Below are 20,010 nucleotides of genomic sequence, written 5' to 3' on the forward strand. Positions count from 1 at the left end.
GGTGCAGCATCATCCGTAGACCCATACACGGTCCGTGCATGAGGGTTTTACGAGTGGGGTCAAATTAAGAGTTTTGTTTGTAAGTTGAGGGCTTAGGGGTTAATTGGAAATTAGTTAGGGGTTAAAGGAGGTCCCTTAGTTTTTTTTTATCAAACGACCTATATAAGACTAATAGACCCCTAAACTAAGTAAATTAAATAAAATCATACTTCCAAGACCTCAAAACGAGCCCAAATTCTATCCAAATAATTCACTATCTAGAAGTGAAGAATAAGAAGAGAAGTAAGACGGGCAGATTTCCTCCATTGTTTCAATGTTGTGTTGGGAATTTTAATTACGGTATGTTTTCTTATTCATCTATGGTTCTTCCACCCATAGAGCCCCAAAGTTTTCCTGCAATTGCGAAGTCAAAACGCAATTCTAGCTAGGGTTTCTTCCTACATTGTGGGTAGTGTTAAACTTTGATTCCAATAGAGTTGATGATACTTAGTTATGATTGAATTGGAAACAAATTATGATATTATGATGAATTTATTTTATTTTAATGGTAAACCCTAGCCTATTGATGAATTTTATATTTTGGCAGTTTATGCTAGGAAAGGTGTAATCGAAGAATTAGAATTGATCTTCTAAAATTAATGCCACGTGTAGTAACAGTTCAAGATTAGGGAACATATAGACAAGAATTAAACTAGACTTTATTATGTATGATGGATCATAACTTGTAAATCATAGAATTTGAAAATTTTGATGAATTATGACTAGATTCACATGGTAATAAAGATTGTGATTCAAATGCCTCATAATCTAGGGGTAATTGATGGTTGTGGGCATGAAAGTAAGGATTGTAGTCATGAATTTTGAATCAATAGGGATTTGAGGGTAAAGTTAAGGTGATATAAGTCTAATAGGTGTATTTGTGGTGAAAGATCTATACTCGACTAACCTACCATGTAATTTCTAAAAAGTATAAAGTGCTAGAGTCACATGGACATGAATTTATTGTCAAGGACATCCTTTCATGAGACATAGGTCAGTTATGATTAGTCCGGAAAGTTTGTTGAAGATTTTGATTTATTCGATAGCTATATTCAGTTAATAGGTGGGTAATAGACATGTAATTAATTGAGTTAATAATAATGAGCAAAGTCTTAAGCTTTATGTGCTAGGTCAAAATCAGATAATCAAGTTGACATATAGAATACATAAATAAAAATATTTTTATTATTGATGAAGCATATATACATGCCCGTTTTAATGGAATTATTGTACTTTTTTGGTTTGTTCTCTTTCCTGAAGCAATGGCTTTTAGAGATGAGCTTCATGAAAATGAAGTAGTGAAAAAGCACTCAAAAGTTTCGAGAAGAAAAAAAACCAATCCACTGGGCGATTGTTCTGTGATCTTTCCACGTGTTGTACGTATTGACATAACAGACTGACACCACAAACTCATCTAGTGTTGAGGAGGAAAATCATCAAGGTGAGAAGTCCAAACGACAAAAAAAGATTTGCAAAGAAATTATCATAAAAAATGGAAAGACCAAGGTCACTTCAAAAATAGTATCCTCCAAAGACAAAAAGATACAAAACTGCACCAAGAAAATGTAAAGAAGTACAGGGCAGTTAGACAACGAAAATTGGGAAGATGGGTTTAAGAGATTCGAGATGCAACAATGAATAAAGAACGTTTGTTGGGAAGTTTTCCCACTGCGGATGAAGTGGCTTTGGCTTATGACAAGGTAGCCATTAAAATAAAAGGTCCAAATTCTTTGACTAACATTCTTAAGCCGCCACCGAATGAAAGCGACCCCATCCACCATTAAGGAAGACAAAGACATGCAACTCCATATATGTTTCATTACTTTATTGATTCAAGTTTCCATAGGTTTATGCTCTCCAATCTCTCATTGTGAAAATACACCATATATGTTCTTTTTGTTGTTGAACTAATCAATTGGAGGCAGATGAATAAGTATGACGTGTGTATTGATGATGTGGAGTTATTTTTATTGTATTCCTTGTAAAGATTTTCTTAAAAAAAATTATCTAAAAGTGATACTTTTGGTAGATAAACAATCGTTGGTCATAAAAAAAAATTTATACAATATATTTCTAATGCAACAAAAATGTTCAATATAGTTTAACATGAATCGTAAAATAAGTAATTGAAAGATTTCTGTAAAATAGTCATTTCAAACAATTTCTGAAAAGCTAAATTATTTATATGAAGCTATTACTTCTTTGCTCCCTTAACATATCGTGAGGAGCTTGACTTAGAAATTTCATTGGAATTACTCATTGCATTTTTCCTTATATCAGACATAAATTGGTACTCATTTTCTTAATTAATTAGAATAGTTGCATTAGGTCAATTTTGTGCACTTCTCACTAAATGTAAATTCATTCTTAAAATGAATAGGATGATACCATTTTTCTTATCAAAGTAATAGTAATCTTGCTTTAGCTTCAAACATGATCGAGTAAATAGAGACGTCCTAATAAGACAATTATATACAAAGTCATATGGTACATATTTTTTAGCTTGATATTGGCGTGGCAGTAGAAACATATATATGAGTTTGAATAGACAAAAGCAATCGTTCTTTAAAATCACCTCAACAGTTTCATTCTTATCAATGATCTATATGGTACAGTTTGAACTTCAAGATTGATTTTTTATATTGTTATCATAAATTTTGTCTTTTTTAGTCTTTTATGAAAAAATAGTTTTACGTCCTTTTATAAGATATCCTTTTTTCCTTATACATAAGAGATCTTAAAGATATTTTTCTTTCATTCAAATCATAAGAAGACAAGAGATCTCATTTTCTTATTTTCATGTGTGTTTCTGCAAACAAATTCTAAAACTTATATATGTCTAGATTGTACCACTTTAGATTTGTTTGTGTCTGAGCATTTTATCTTTTGAACTATATGAAATTAATGATGAAATGTAGGTACATTTTTTTGTCATGATCCGCAAGGTCATTTTTGCAAACTTTTATAAAATTATCATTTTACCCCTCCTGATAGTTTTCCCTAGTCATTTATGATTGGTCGGTGAAAATGGTTGAAAATTTTGAACTACTCAATAACTATACTTAATTAATTGATGGGTAGTGGTTAGACAATTACTTGAGTTGATAATGATGGACTAAGTCTGCAATTTGCTTAAGACCCTATACCTTTTGGACCATATGCATTAAAGGTCTTATTTTCTCCAAAATTGTTGTCTTGTTTTGCTAAGATTCTATATCTGATGCAGCCATATACTATCAGCACGGTCAAACGTCTTCATTATTGTAAGGTCACATTAATGCTACTCTAGAATTTCACTTTATGCCATGAATACCTATTCAATTTATACATATTTAAGAATCTTAAATTTAACTAGTCACACGTTGAGATTACTCTATTATAGAATTGATTACTTCACTACTAGATTGTATAATTAATTACTTTCTATTTTAATAGGTCCTTGTCATAGAAACTAGGAAATAATTACGTGGGTTTTAATTTAAAAGAATGAAAAAACTAAATCTACAGGTCCTTTTTTAAAAAATGGATCACAATGGTGTTAATGATAATAATTTTATTAATAGAATTGTATGGTGCCTCAATATAAGGTGTTGAAACATTAAGTGTTCTCGTTAACTTTTTCTCTAATTTACTTCTCTGTTTCTTTGATGTACCATATTAAAATTTGAAGTTTTGATATTTTGGTATACGTAATTAAATATTAGGTGTATGGTATGTTGAATACTGATTCAATGTATGACAATGTTAATAAAGTTTGTTAGTAGTGTCCTATATTCTAGGGCTAGTTGTTAGCAAATACGCTAATCATTGTACAATACTTTCTAGTTGTGTATTTGTTAGTAATTACTTGTTTAATTAATGGAAGTAATGGTTATTTAATGACTTAATAGTTTGTTATTTTAAGTCTATATAAAGGTTTATTTGCTGTTATTTCATATACTTCAGAATAGAAAACATTTCCGCATACAATTCTCATAACCTTTGAACCTCTGTTTCATCCTAAAGTTTTCCTGCCTAATTACTCCATACCTTTGGTATAAGAGTCATGTCAAATAATGGCAATGCATTTCGTGTGGAACAACCTCTCATTCCCATCTTCAAGTTAGAAAACTACGAATTTTGGAGTATTCGTATGAAAACAATACTCAAATATCAAAATCTTTGGGACATGGTAGAACGAGTATCACGCCCCGAGCTACCACCATGACGCGGACATGGAACCTAGGACAAAAAGTGACCCAAGCTAACCCTGCTGGCATGATCATGAACATACTAAAGGAAAGAAAATGATGTGGAAGGTAAATTATAATTTAAAATTAAAAGATGAGGAATACTCATAAGCGAAAACTGAGATATATGAATACTAATATGTTTAATACAAAGAAGTTATTAACTCACTAATAAGATGAAACTAACTACATCTGAAAATAACCTCTAAACTGACTAGAAATGCTGGGGCAGGCACCAGCTAAGTATAGCAAAAATTGAAACTAAAGGACTAAATACAGAAAAGAAAATCATGACTACTGTCAATGAGGACACACCACTGAATCTGCTGAACTGGAGATAAAAAATCAATCTAAGCGCGATCTGGATGTTGAGAACATGAACCTATATCACGAGGAGATGTATCGCACATATGCATCAGTACTTAAAGGTACTGAGCATGTAGGATAGAGTAAAACTGAAATAAAATATAACTGAACAAGCACAAGAGAAAATATAATAATCTAAACATGATATACTGAATTCTGAGCTAACTAGATGCAGTGAAATTTTTTTAACATGCTGAGACTGAATGATAATTGATATGTAAATATGGTCAATGCAATAGATTTTAACTGAACTGTGGGAGCTACTAATAACCGACAATGAAATCACATGTGGTAAATGTGGAGTCCGATTCATACGCCCCATCGAGAGGATCGAATATACCGTACCATAGGTATAAAGGCATGGTAGCGTGATCACTAAACTTATTGCCCACAGAGGGGACTTACAACCTACTTGCTAGTAGTTCTGTGACTAATTGGGTACGCTGAACCCTAGTCTAACTCGGTATTATGCTACTCCCAATGAATTATGTAATTGACTAATTATGATTGAGTTTGTGAAAATAATGGATAGCTCAAAATTGAAAATGCAAATTGAGAATGCAACAATTAATTTTGTAATTATGCATTTATAACTGAGGCATGTATACAAGATGTTACTGAAATATCTGACCTAACATGTGTAAGTCAAGAACTAAATAAATACATAACTAGGGTTCTGAAATTCATGCAATAATTTAAAAAATAACATGGAAATCTTATTTGGAACATATAATTAATTAATTAATGAAGTTCTGTTGATGTTCTACAAACCCTAGGTCTAATCATGATATGGGAATCAAGAATCTGGCTGAAAATTAGGGATCCAATGGGTGAAAGTAACCCACTAGTGAAACCCACATACCTGGTGATGAAATTCACGGAGAAATATTTAAATTTCGGGGTTGGAACTGTTGAAACCTTGTTGCGTTCTTTAACTAGGGTTATTGATCTTTTTCTCATTTCTTGCTTCTAATTTTCTATGTTTTTATTATGATTTTGACTTAGGTAAGTTTTAGTTATGTTTCTAGGCTTAAACTGACTACAATCTAATAATTTAGGGTCAAAACGATGTATCTTAGGGTTTCAACAAAGTAGGAAAAGACCAAAAGACACCTGAGTTAATTGTCCTCAGACCAGACGACGGCTTGAAATGACGGGCCGTCGTTCAATAAACAGTCCGTCGTTTGGGTCTATTTGACAGGCCTTTACTAAAACGGGCATAATTTTTTACTCTGAGGTCTGATTTTAGCAAACTTAATGGCTATGGAAAGCTAATTAAATTATCTATCTTTTTATATGTCATGAGACACGTAATTCATATTGTGCTTAGATTTATGATCATTTGAGTTGACCCAACAACCTTTTCCTCCTAACTGTCTGCTAATTTTCACCTAAGGTTCGTAGGTCCATCTACGGACCGTACTGGTCAATCGTTCTTGTCAGAGAGTGGGTAAATAGTGTCTTGATCGGTGGACACAGACTAAAGAACCGTAGTCTGTACGGTCCATTCATCGTTCTACACTTTGTCAAATTTTCTGGGCTAAATTTTTTGGGGATTCAGACTCAAACGATGGATGCATAGTACTAGCCGTAGATTAGACTATGGTCCATCGATGGTAACTGTCGATTGCACCTGCAGAATTTTGAAAGTTGATTTCTGGTCTGTTTTAGATATGAGGTGTTACATTATCTCCCCCTAGGGAACATTCATCTTGTAATGAAGACTAAACAAGTTTAAATAGAGGGAGAGAGCTTCAATCCCTACTACTAAATACTGAGGACTGAGTTTCTGACTTGATTAAGTTCCACGAACATGCAAATACATTGCAAATGCAAGTACAAACTGAGGGAACATGATTCTAAGGCTGAATTCACGCATAAATGACTGAAAAACTGAAGAGGAACTATTACCTCAAGCTGGAGTAGAATCAGAAGGAGAGAGGTGAGGATACATGGCTTCCATGGCTGCTTCTACTTCCCAAGTAGCTCCCTCTAAGAACTGACTCCTCCACAAAACCTTGACTGAAAGGACTTCTTTGTTCCTCAACCTTCTAAACTGATGATCAAGAATCTCAACTAATACATCCTCACAAGAAAGATTATCTTTCACCGCCACACTCTCTAATGGCACTAGAGAGGCTGGGTCACCCACACACTTCTTCAAGAGCGAGATGTGGAAGACTGGATGTACTGCTGCTAGTTCTGCTGGAAAATCTAACTCATATGTCACCTTGCCAACCCTTTTTGAAGATCTTGTAATGTCTAACATATCTTGGACTCTGTTTCCCTTTCTTGCCATTTCTCATCGCTCTTTTCATAGGTGACACTTTCAAGAAAACCCAATCATCAACTTGGAACTCTAGTTCCCTTCTACTTACATTTGCGTAAGATTTTTGACGACTCTGGGATATCTTAAGCCTGTCTCTAATGAGTTGCACTTTCTCCATAGCATAAAGGACTGAATCTGGCCCTATCAATGATTCTTCACTGATGTACCATGGTTTCACGGTAGTTTTAATGCTTTTTCCTTAAGTTTTGTGTGTGTCCAAAAGCCTTTTTGTATTGATTTTTATGTAAGTTTTTCCTTATTTGCACGAAATCTGTCCAAAGATGAACGCGGAAGTTTTTTAGCGAGAAATGCTGAAGAGACCACCTACGGAGCTTTTGACGATCCGTCAAGTTTGTGACAGTCCGTAGGTGGCATCGTAGTCAGGGGAGAAGCTGCTGAAGGAAGATGAGAAAGTATGAACTTGTGTGGGATTACGGAAGTCTATGACGGACCGTCATAGCCACGACGGTCCGTCTTGCTGGTTCGTTGTAATGATCAGAGAGTAGTCCCAGTACCCAAATTCTAAGAAGTTAAAGTATTATGGAACGGAGACCCTCGTCGGACCGTCGTACTTGGAATGGTCCGTCATACCTGTTTGTTGAGGGTGATGACGAAAGCAACAGAAGAATTTGTGAAGTATGGGATGATGGAGGCTATGACGGCCCGTCGTGACCACTACGGTCCGTCACGAGGTTCGTCGACTCAGACGCGTTTGGACAGATTTTCAGTAATTAGAATCCTTCTTTTATTAGGTTTTTGTGTTTATTATAAATAGTTTGAAAAACCTCATTTTCGGGGTTTTAGACTTTTCGATAATTTGTAGTTCTCTTGTTCTAGTATTGAAGAATTAATTTCAGCAATTGATATACTTTTTCTGGAATTGATTGTTGGTGTTTTTGTTGATTAATCAAGTGAATTTCTAGATTTTATTCTTTCTCATTAAAGTAAGTGCATGAATTCTTATATAAATATATGAATAGTGTGATTATGACCATGGCTAACTAAACTCCATAACTAGGGATGTGGGAACCATGGGTGAATAATGAGGTAAAATCTAACAAAAATAGCAATTCTAGAATAGTGTCTTGCATGTATTGATAATTCTTTCGTTTAGAAGTCTTTTTAACGGATGGTCAACATTAGATCTCTCCTTATTGCTACTTGCCGGATCAAGGAGGTAGATAATAGCAAAAGAATTATCAACATTGATTTAGTGTATATTATCTAATAGGCTAGTGTCGGTTGGTACGAGGTAATAACTTAGTCAAATATCGAATACAATGCTTAATATGAGGTAAAGGTAAGGGTTAGTATAGCAACTCACGTAGCCGGACGAAGGTGCTGAGTGAAATTTTCTAGATGCCGGACAAAGGATTTAGATATACATAACTTATCACTTTACATGCAAGATACTAGGAAAGAATTGTTATAGTTAGAATTATCAAGTTAGGAACCTGTGGGGAACACTTAAGCCCTAGTTACTTTTATTAAGTGATTAAGCTCCGAGATTTGAATCTGTTAGTTGTTTACTTTAATTTAGTTAATTATTTTCATTAATTTAGAAATAAAACCCCTTTTTTGTCTTTTGTTTTCTAAGGGAATAGTTGACTAAATAAAAGTAATAATAGATTAAAGTTAAGTCTGGACTATTTTCCTCATGGGATCGATCCCAACATAATTAGTTGGGTTCTTTACTTGATACGACCGCTTTACTTATTATTTGAGAAGTAAGTTTTAGCGTATCAAATTTTTGTGCCGCTGCCGGGGAAAGTAGCTTTTAGATTAACTTAAACTTATTACTAAAGTTTAGTCAATATTTTCTTAATTTTACTTTTCTATTGTTTTTTATTCTTGCAGAACTAACTTCCTTGTATGCCAAATACACTGAGAGGAAGAGAACCCTTGTTTCCCTACGACCATGAAAGCGTACACTATGCAATATGAATCAAAACTTGGGTATTAACGATGATGATTAAACCAGAACATCCCAGCTCCAGTTGACGCTCATGGTCATTTATTACTAGATGATCCTGGTGAAAATCAACAAAGGAGACAAAATCACAATCCACATCCTCAAGAATACAACAGAGGTTATGATAATACTGCAAACTCTGATGGGCCACTTGTCTTTCCCCCTCTACCACAAGGCCACACCTTTGTGGTAACTAGTAGTCTGATGCAAATGCTCACTGCTAGAGGTTTTTTTTTCAGGGCTACCTTCTGAGGACCCACATGCCCATATAGCTAAGGTAAGGGTAGTGTGTAAAAGTTGTGTAGGGAGTCCTGATTTGAATTTGGATTTAATAGGGCTAAGAGTATTTCCTCTCTCACTGAAGGGAGAGGCTGCTATTTGGTTCACTGAGCTCCCTTATAACTCAATTTTCACTTGGAACCAACTAAAGGACATTTTCTTAGCACGTTACTACCCGATCTCCAGGAAATTAAATCACAAAGATAGAGTGACCAACTTTTTGGCACTACCAGGAGAGTCAGTTAGCAGTTCTTGGGATAGATTTACTTCATTTCTAAGAATTGTCCCCAATCACCGCATAGATGATGAGTCACTGAAGCAATACTTCTATCGGGGACAGGATGATAATAATAAAGCGGTATTGGATACTATAACGGGTGATTCTTATGTGGAGTGTTCTTATGCCGAGATTGCCAAAAAGTTAGAGAAAATCTCCCGTAATAATAAATATTGGAGTACTAGGAAGTCAGATACTTTAAGAAATACCTTCGTAGTGCAATCCACACACAACCTAGCCACAGATGAGATTCGTGAAGAGATGGCTCATATGAGAAATAAGCTTGGGTTGGCATTAAAATATGTCACTCGAGGTGCAGAAAAGACAAATGCAGTGAACTACTTGTCTAAACCACCACCACCAAATGATGAATATTATTATGAGGAGGATTCCTATGCGGTAAATAAGCAGACGGGGGTTTCTGGCCGAATACCCAAGACTCAAATCAGGAGCATTGGCGTCAAGGTCAAGGAAACAAGGGTCGGAACTATGGTAATTATTACCGTGAGGGTAATTAGATCCGTGATGGAAATTACAACCGCGACAACAACTTCAACATGGGTAACTATGGTAACAGAAATGATAGGAATGGGCTCTATGTTCTCCCTCAAAATCTTGAAGTTGCTCCTAGGGATGGTGGAGGTAGTATGGCGCGAGTAAAGGATATGTTGCACAAAATGAGGATGAGGTTTGATGCTAGTGATGAGCACAGTAAAAAGTTAAGGAGTGACTTAGCGGGTATTGGGCAGAAAGTCGATACACATGCAATATCGATTAAGCAGCTTGAGTTGCAAATGGCCCAATTATCTGCGACTGTGAACACACGGCAATCGGGCACTCTTCCTAGCAACACTGTCAAAAATCTGAAAAATGATGGACACTATATGGAAATCACTACTCGGGGTGGTAAGCAAACCATTGACCCACCTATGCCGTCTAATGAGGAAAAGGTGATAAAAGATAATGATAAAGTGGTAGAGGTTAGTAGTGAAGTAGAAGATAACACTGGAAAAGATGCTGAAGTGCCTAAAAAGGTAACTCCCATGCCTAGACCACCACCCCCTTTCCTTAAAGATTAGTGAAAAAGACCGAGGATGGTAAATATCGGCATTATATAACAATGTTGAAGCAACTTTCTATCAATGTCCCTTTGGTAGAAGCTCTAGAATACATGCCCGGTTATGCCATGTTAATGAAAGTCTAGTTACAAAGAAAATATCGGTCACTTTTGAGGATGATGATAGAATGCACCAATGTAGTGCTATTGCTACAAGATCTCTAGTACAAAAGAAAGAAGATAGGGGTGCATTCCCTATTCCTTGTACAATCGGGTTATTAGATTTTGCGAAAGCATTCTGTGATCTGGGTGCAAGCATAAATCTCATGCCCCTCTCGATTTACAAGAAGTTGGGTTTGGATGATCCAAAGCCCACATCGATGCGGCTACTGATGGCCGATCGAACAGTAAAAAGGCTTATAGGGATACTCCACGATGTGCTAGTAAAAGTGGAGTCGTTCATATTTCTGGCAGATTTTTATTATTCTTGATTGTGAAGTCGATTTTGAAGTGTCTATTATTCTTGGGAGGCCATTTCTTGCTACGGGTAGAGCCTTAGTTGATATGGAAAAAGGGCAGATGAAATTTTGGTTGAACAATGAAGAAGTGACCTTCAACATTTGTAGGTCCATGAGGCAGAGTGATGAGCTGCAATCGGCATCTGCTATATCCTATAAAGTTGGTAAGTCATCTGAGACACAAATAGAAGAACGTCTAGGTATAGAAGAATTAGCGGCAGTTATAATGATTTTTGATAACGATTGTATTGAAGAGTATGGGTCATTAGTCGCGGATATTGATCGTGGTGATGTTCGGTTTAAACCGAAGAAATATGAGTTAGACAAGAAGAATCCTGAGTCTCCCCCGCGAAACCATCTATAAAGGAGGCTCCAAAGTTAGAACTAAAAGCTCCCACCTCATCTCAGATATGAATTCTTAGGAAATGGTGACACTTTGTCGGTAATCATTGCATCACACCTGAATGAACAACAAGTTGAGTGTTTGGTGAAAGTGCTAAAAATGTTCAAAAGAGCTATAGGGTGGACTATTGCGGACATTATTGGGATCCCTCCTGGTATTTTTTCTCATAAAATCCAACTCATGCCCGATCATAAGACAAGTATTAATCACTAGAGACGCTTAAATCCACCAATGCAAGAGGTCGTGAAGAAGGAAATCATTAAATGGTTGGATGCCGGAGTAATATATCCGATCGCCGATAGTAGTTGGGTATGCCTTGTTCAGTGTGTACTTAAAAAGGGGGAATAACTGTGGTCCCCAATGAGAAAAATCAACTTGTTCCAATGAGACCGGTTACTGGATGGAGGGTGTGTATGGATTACCGTAAATTAAACGCATGGATCGAAAAATACCATTTTCCTATGCCCTTCATGGATCACATGTTGGATAGACTTGCCGGAAAAGGGTGGTACTGTTTTCTAGATGGATATTCCGGGTATAATCAGATTTCTATTGCACCAGAAGATCAAGAGAAAACCACCTTTACTTGTCCATATGGGACCTTTGTCTTCAAGAGAATGTCATTTGGGTTGTGCAATGCACCCGCCACATTTCAGAGATGTATGATGTTGATATTCTCCGACATGGTGGAAAATAATATTAAAGTTTTTATGGATGATTTTTTTGTGGTTGGTGAATAATTCGAGCGATGTTTGAGCCATTTATCTGAGGTCCTTAAGAGATGTGAAGACTGCAATTTAGTACTAAATTAGGAAAAATGCCACTTCATGGTGAAAGAAGGTATTGTTTTGGGTCATCGCATTTCAGAAAAGGGCATAGAGGTTGATAGAGCTAAAGTCGAGGTAATAGAGAGATTTCCCCCACCTATCTCTTTAAAAGGTGTGAGGAGCTTTCTTGGGCATGTAGGTTTTTACCGGATATTCATCATAGGTTTTTCAAAAATTACGCATCCATTGTGCAAACTGCTGGAGAAAGATTGTAAATTTTATTTTGATGAATCTTGTCTTAAAGCATTCGGCGAGATAAAAGAAAAATTAGTGTCTGCACCTATCATTATTTCTCCGGATTGGAACATTCCATTTGATGTGATGTGCGATGCTTGTGGGGTTGCTCTTAGTGTGGTATTGGGACAAACAAGGAACAAAATCCTTCACCCCATTTACTATGCTAGTAAAGCCCTAAATGAAGCCCAGAAGAAATACACAGTGACTGAGCAAGAACTCCTTGCAGTAGTCTTTGCTTTTGAAATATTTCGCTCCTATTTGCTAGGTACTAGAGTTATAGTTCATACTGACCATTTAACATTGAAATATTTGATATCAAAGAAGGATGCGAAACCGAGGTTGATTCGTTGGGTATTATTGCTACAAGAATTTGACTTTGAGGTGAGGCATAGAAAAGCGACCGAAAATCAAGTTGCTGATCACTTGTCCCGTCTAGAAGATGAAGCTATGAGAGAGTTAGGGGATAAGACTGATATTGTAGATACTTTCCCCGATGAGCATGTATTGGCTGCCTCACAAGACTTAATTCCATGGTTCACAGATTTTGCGAACTATTTGGCTAGCGATCTTGTTCCATCGGACTTGTCCTTTCATCAAAGATAAAATTTCATGTATGATGTGAAGAGGTTCATTTGGGATGAACCATACTTATATAGGAGCTGTGCCGATGGGCTTATTTGCCGTTGTGTGCCAGAAGTTGAGATGTTGAGTGTTTAAGAGGCATGCCATTCCTCCCCCGTTGGTGGACATCATAATCGTATCCGAACCGTTCATAAGATATTACAATGTTGTTACTATTGGCCAACTATTTATCAAGATGTTCATGAGTTTGCCAAAGCATGTGATAGATGCAAAAGAGATGACGGCATTTCAAGAAAGCAAGAGCTCCATCTAAATCCCATTCTTGTGATTGAGTTATTTGATGTTTGGGGTATTGACTTTATGGGTCCTTTTGTGAGTTCTCATGGAATGAAGTATATTTTAGTAGTGGTTGATTATGTATCTAAATGGGTGGAAGCTATCGCCCTCGCAAACAATGAAGTGAAGAGTGTCACTGCGTTCTTGAAAAAGAATATATTTTCTCGATTTGGGACCACAAGGGCAATTATTAGTGATGGGGGATCCCACTTTTGCAACAAATTGTTCAAGGGATTATTTGAGAAATATGGGGTTCGCCATAATGTGTCCACTCCTTACCATCCTCAAACTAGTGGGCAAGTTGAAGTGTCAAATAGGGAGATCAAATAGATATTTTAAAAAACAGTGAACGGTAGTAGAACGGATTGGTCAAGGAGGCTTGATGATGCTCATTGGGCCTACCGGACAACGTATAAGACTCCCATAGGTATGTCCTCATACCAACTTGTCTATGGCAAAACTTTTCATCTTCCGGTTGAATTAGAGCATAAAGCCATGTGGGCTATGAAGAAGTTGGAAATGGATTGGAACGAAGCTGCAGAACAACGGTTAAATGGGTTGAATGAACTCGATGAATTTCGCCTAAAAGCTTTTGAAAGATCATCCCTCTATAAAGAAAAGATGAAGAAGTACCATTACCTAAAAATTGAAAAACAAGAGTTTATGGTTGGGGATTTGGTGCTTTTATACAATTCTAGGTTGCGCTTGTTTCTGGGCAAGCTCAAGTCCAAATGGACTGGCCCTTACTTGATTACCCAACTATTCCCTCATGGAGCAGTTGAGTTGGAAATCAAGGAGGGTGTGCAGTGAAAGGTGAATGGACAACGAATAAAAATCTATTTCGGGCATGCTGAATCGGCGAATGAAGTGATTGAGGCATACCATCTTGATGAAGTCTGTGAAATAAAGTGCTTTCAGTCGTGCCGCGACGTTAAATCAGGCTGGTTCGGAGGCAACCCATATCGTAGCACATCACCAGGAAATTCTGCAGACAATCACTCTGCAACACTCACTAACGGATACATCGATGGACCGTCATGCTTGTGACGGACCATCGCATGAATCCGTCGTGGTAGGTACGTTTTTCATTTATTTTCAAAATTAGGGCATCCGTGATGGAACCTATGACGGACCGTCGCATCTGCGATGGATCATCGTCGGGGACTCATTGCACATTAACCAGCAACCCAGCCCGACCCGTCTGGGGAATTTAAAAAGTTTTCAATGTCTTAAGTTTGTCTCTAATGAGTTGCACTTTATCCATAGCATAAAGGACTGAATCTGGCCCTATCAATGCTTCTTCCCCTACTTCAAACCAACCAACGGGTGATCTACATCTACGCCTATACAAAGCCTCATAAGGGGACATTTGAAAGTTGGAATGGTAGCTATTATTGTAGGCAAACTCAAATAGTGGTAGGTGATTATCCCAACTACCCTTGAAATCGATCACACAAGATCTCAACATATCCTCTAAGGTATGAATGGTACGCTCTGCCTGTCCATCCGTCTGTGGATGAAATGTTGTGTTATAGTTAACTTGAGTACCAATACCCTTCTGAAATGACTTTCAAAAATATGAGGTAAACTGAGGACCTCTATCTGAGATGATACACAAAGGAAACCCTTGTACTAACAATTTCATTTATGTAAAGCTTGGCATAGTCCTCTGTCGAATCTGTAGTCTTGACCACTAAAAAGCAAGAAGACTTAGTCATCCTATAAACTATCACCTAAATGGAGTCATGATGTCTTCCTGTACGAGGTAACCCTGTGATGAAATCCATATTGATCACATCCCACTTCCAAGTAAGGATATTGATCTCTTGAGTCATACCTCGTGGTTTCTGATATTCTACCTTGACTTGCTGGCAATTGGGGCAATTAATCCCAAAGTCTGCTATATACATCTTCATGTCATTCCGTTAATAGACTTTCCTCAAATCGCGGTACATATTAGTGGCACCTGGATGAATAGAATACCTAGAGTTATGGGCTTCTGTAAGAATATGGTGTATCAACTAGCCCACATCAGTAACACACAATCTACCCTGGTAGCGAAGTACACCATCTCCCCCTTGGGAGAAAACCTCCACTCTCTGATTGTGGACTGCATTCTTAAGTTCAAGCAATATTGGATCACTGTCTTGCTTTTGCTTAACCTCCACTACCAAAGAAGATTCTTCCCCATTCTGAACTGTTACACCATTGTCTAATATGCTCATAAGGCAAAATCCCAAGTGAGAAAGCCTGTGAATATCCTTCTCTAGCTCCTTTCTTTCTTCCTCAACATGGGCTACACTACCCATACATAACCTGCTAAGAGCATTTGTTACTACATTCGCCTTACCAGGATGATAATGCACACTCATATCATAATCCTTAAAATACCCAAATCATATCCTCTGGCGAAGATTCAACTTTTTCTGGTGAACACATACTGAAGGCTCTTATGATCGGTAAACACGTCTACAAGAACGCCATACAACTAGTGTCTGCATATCTTTAGTGCAAACACCACTACTGCAAGCTTGAGGTCATGAGTTAGATAGTTCTTTTCATGCACCTTAAGATGTCAAGAAGCATAAGCTTTAACCTTATCTCGCTGCATCAAAAAAACCTAGGGCAACTATGGATGCATCACAATTGATCACATAACCATGCGAACCCTCTGGTAGAGTCAAGACAGGAGTTTTAGTCAATCTTGTTTTCAATTCTACAAAGTTTTTCTCACAATCATCTAACCATTTGAACTTGACCATATTTTGAATCAACCTAGTCAATGGTGAGAATATGGATGAGAATCCTTTCACGAACAATCTGTACCAACCCACTAGACCTATGAAACTTCGGATATCTGTAGCAGAGGTAGATCTGGTCCATTAATTCACTGCTTTTAACTTCTGTGAATCAACTCGGATCCCTTCGCTAGATACAATGTGACCAAGGAAACCAACAGATGGCAACCAGAACTCACATTTGGTAAACTTAGAGGATAACTGGCGATCCTTAAGAGACTGCAAAACAAATCATAGATGACTGGTATGTTCTTGCTCATTCCTAGAGTAAATGAGGATATCACTAATAAAGACGATAACGAATAAGACCAAGTATTATTTAAACACTGTGTTTATCAAATCCATGAAAGCTACAAGAGCATTGGTTAGTCTAAATGACATAACTACAAATTTATAATGATCATACAGAGTTTTGAAGGCTGTTTTTGGAATGTCATTATCTCTGACTCTAAGCTGATAATCACTTGATCTGAGGTCTATCTTTGAGAAACGACTAGCACCCTGAAATTGGTCAAACAAGTCATAAATCCTGGGGATGGGATTATCATTCTTGATTATGACCTTTTTCAACTATCTATAGTCAATACACATTCTCAGAGAACCATCTTTCTTCTTTACGAACAACATTGGTGCACCCCCATAGTGAAATACTAGGTCTGATGGAGCCCTTATCTACAAGGTCTTTCAACTGATCTTTCAATTCCTTAAGCTTTGCTGGAGAAATTCTGTAAGGAGGAATAGAAATAGTCTGGGTATTCGGAAGGAGATCAATTTCAAAGTCGATTCCACTTTCGGGAGGGACTCCGGGAATATCATCTGGAAACACTTCTTGAAACTCATAGACTACTAGAACTGACACAAGAGTTGGGGTTTCAAAGATGGAATATTTCACCCGAAATAGATGATAGAGATAACCCTTAAAGATCATTTTTCTGTCCTTAAGGTAAGAAATAAATCGACCAATAGTCACTAAGCTACTACCCTTCTGTTCTTATCTTGGTTCGTCTGTAAACTGAAGACGAACCATCCTAGTTCTACAATCGACTAAGGAATAACAAGAATGTAGCCAATCCATGTATAGAATGACATCGAATTCTACCATTTCTAACTCTACAAGATCTACTGAGGTGACTTTCTGAGAAACTGTGACAGGGCAATTTTCTGTATACCCGTCCAGCTATAACTGGGTCACCGAGTGGAGTAGTGACTGAAAAGGTTCTGAGAGAGTTTTCTAGACTTACACTGAATTGGATTGCTATGTAAGGAATTACAAAGGGAATAGTAGACCTTGGATCTAACCATGCATAAACATCAAGGTCAAAGACTTGTAACGTACCAGTAACTACATCAGGAGAATGTTCCTGATCCTGGCGAGCCTGAAGAGAATACAACATGTTCTGGCACTGACCGCCACCTTTAGCAGATGAGTTACCCTGCTGAGTCAGGCAACTTGCTGGTTCTGCTGAAGTTGTAGACTGAGCTCTACCATTACCACCTCCTTTACCCTGTCTAGAAGGACAATCCCTCAGCCTATGAACAGTCTAACCTCACCCAAAGCATCCTTCTTTTCCTCAGAGACACTCGCCCGGATGATTCTTACCAGACATAGGGCAAGTGGGGTAAGTCTTGGTGCATGAAACACTTCCTTGAGACTTAGAGCCTGGTGTTTTAACTTTCTGGTCATACCTGTTCTTAGAGGATGGAACACTAGCTGATGAAGGGCTGGAGTCGAAAACTTTTACTGGCTCTGCTAGTGATTTCCACCACTCGATTTTTTCTACGAATAGTAATAGTTCCTAGTACTAACCTTCTTATTCTCCTTAGACTATTCCCTAATCTTATCACCCTCAACCTACTGAGCATGAGTCATAAGACTAGGTATGTTCATATCTCCAAGTAACATAACACTTCTACACTCAGTTTTCACCAATTCTGACACTCTATACAAGAACTTATTCATCTGTGCCCTGGAGTCAGCAACCATGTGAGGAGCATACCTGGAGAGTTGGTTAAACTTGAGCCCATACGCTTCGCCATCATATATCCCTGCCTCAAGTCATGAATTCCTGAGCCTTTGATTCTCTCAACTCTATCGGGAAAAACATGTCCATAAAGGTATCACAAAAGCAATCCCAAGTAATAGAAGCTGCATCTGTACCCATATTTTCCTTCCAATGAGTGTACCAAATATGAGAAATATACTTCAACTGGCATGATGCAAACTAAACCCGATCATTCCCAGTGACTTGCATTACCTCAAAGATCTTCTTGATCTCATCCAAGAAATTTTGAGCATCCTCATTAGTTGGTGATCCTAAAAGCTCAGGTTGATTCATCCCAACAAAGTCCTAGACCCTTGCTATTTTTGATCCACCATTTGCATTCACAGGAGCATGAATCTGATTTCTCTGGTTGTTCATACTCTAAGCCAACATCTGTATGGCATTCCTGTACTCACCATTAGAGACTTCCTGATCTGGGACTGGAGGAGTTGCGTTTGCATTCCTGACATTCACATTCCTGGTGTTAGCTCTACGAGAAAGCATGATCTTAATTGTAGAACGTTGATTTACAGTGGAATAATATAATACCTTACGCACGATAAGATTAACAAGAAACTGATGTTTTCCTGAAACAATTTTTAGTCTTACTCTCATTAGATGTGGTGCACTTCATAACCATAAAAAAGACTCTACTTAGTGCGGCTTTTCTAATATCCTAGGACTCTTAAACCTATTGCTCTAATACAAAGTTTATTCACGCCCCGACCTACCCCCGAGACGTGGACAAGGAACCTAGGACCACAAGTGAACCCAATCTAGCCCTGCTGGCATGATCATAAGCTTAATAAAGGAAAGAAATCGATTCGGAAACTAAATGATAATTTAAAATGAAACGATGGGGGTTACCCCCATGCTAAAATTGAGATATAGAATAATAATGAGCTTAATATAAAGAAGTTATTAACTCACTGATAAGCTGAAAATAGCCTCTAAACTTACTAGAAATGCTGGGACAGGCCCAAACTATGTCAAAAAAAACTAAAACTAAAGGAATAAATACTAAAAAGAAACTCATGACTACTGTCAATGAGGACTCACCACTGAATCTGCACAACTGGAGATCATAAATTGATCTAAGCGCAATTTTGATGCTGAGAACCTGAACCTATATCACGAGAAGATGTAGCGCACGTATGCGTTAGTACCTAAAGTTACTGAGCATATAGGATAGAGTAAAACTGAAATAAAACATAACTAAACAAGCACAAGAGCAAATATAATAATCTGAACATGATATACTGAATTCTGAGCTAACTGGATGCAGTGACAAAAATTTTAACATGCTGAGACTGAATGATAATTGATCTGTAAATATGGTCAATGCAATAGATTTTAACTTAACTTTGGGATCTACTAATAACCGATAATAAAACCACATGAGATAAATGTGGAGTCCGATGTATATGCCCTATCGAGAGGATCGAATATACCGTACCATATGTATAAAGGCATGGTAGCATGATCACTAAACCTATTACCCACATAAGAGACTTACAACCTATTTGCTAGTAGTTCTGCGACTAATTCGTTATGCTGAACCCTAGTCCAACTTGGTATTATGCTACTCCCAATGAATTAGGTAATTACCTGATTATGACTAAGTTTCTGTAAATATTGGATTGATCAAAACTGAACATGCAAATTGAGAATGGAAAAATCAATGTGGTAATTATGCATTTATAATTGAGGTATGTATAT

General features: G+C 37.3%; 2 pseudogenes; one reads left to right on the forward strand and one right to left on the reverse strand.

Moving 5' to 3' along the window:
• The window catches only part of LOC107018183, a 158,451-nt pseudogene that overhangs the window by 100,141 nt on the left and 38,300 nt on the right, over positions 1-20,010 (reverse strand).
• LOC107007856 lies at positions 1,302-1,823 on the forward strand (annotated as a pseudogene).

This window comes from Solanum pennellii, chromosome 1 (genome assembly GCF_001406875.1).
Source record: "Solanum pennellii chromosome 1, SPENNV200".
Classification (NCBI taxonomy): Eukaryota; Viridiplantae; Streptophyta; class Magnoliopsida; order Solanales; family Solanaceae; genus Solanum; species Solanum pennellii.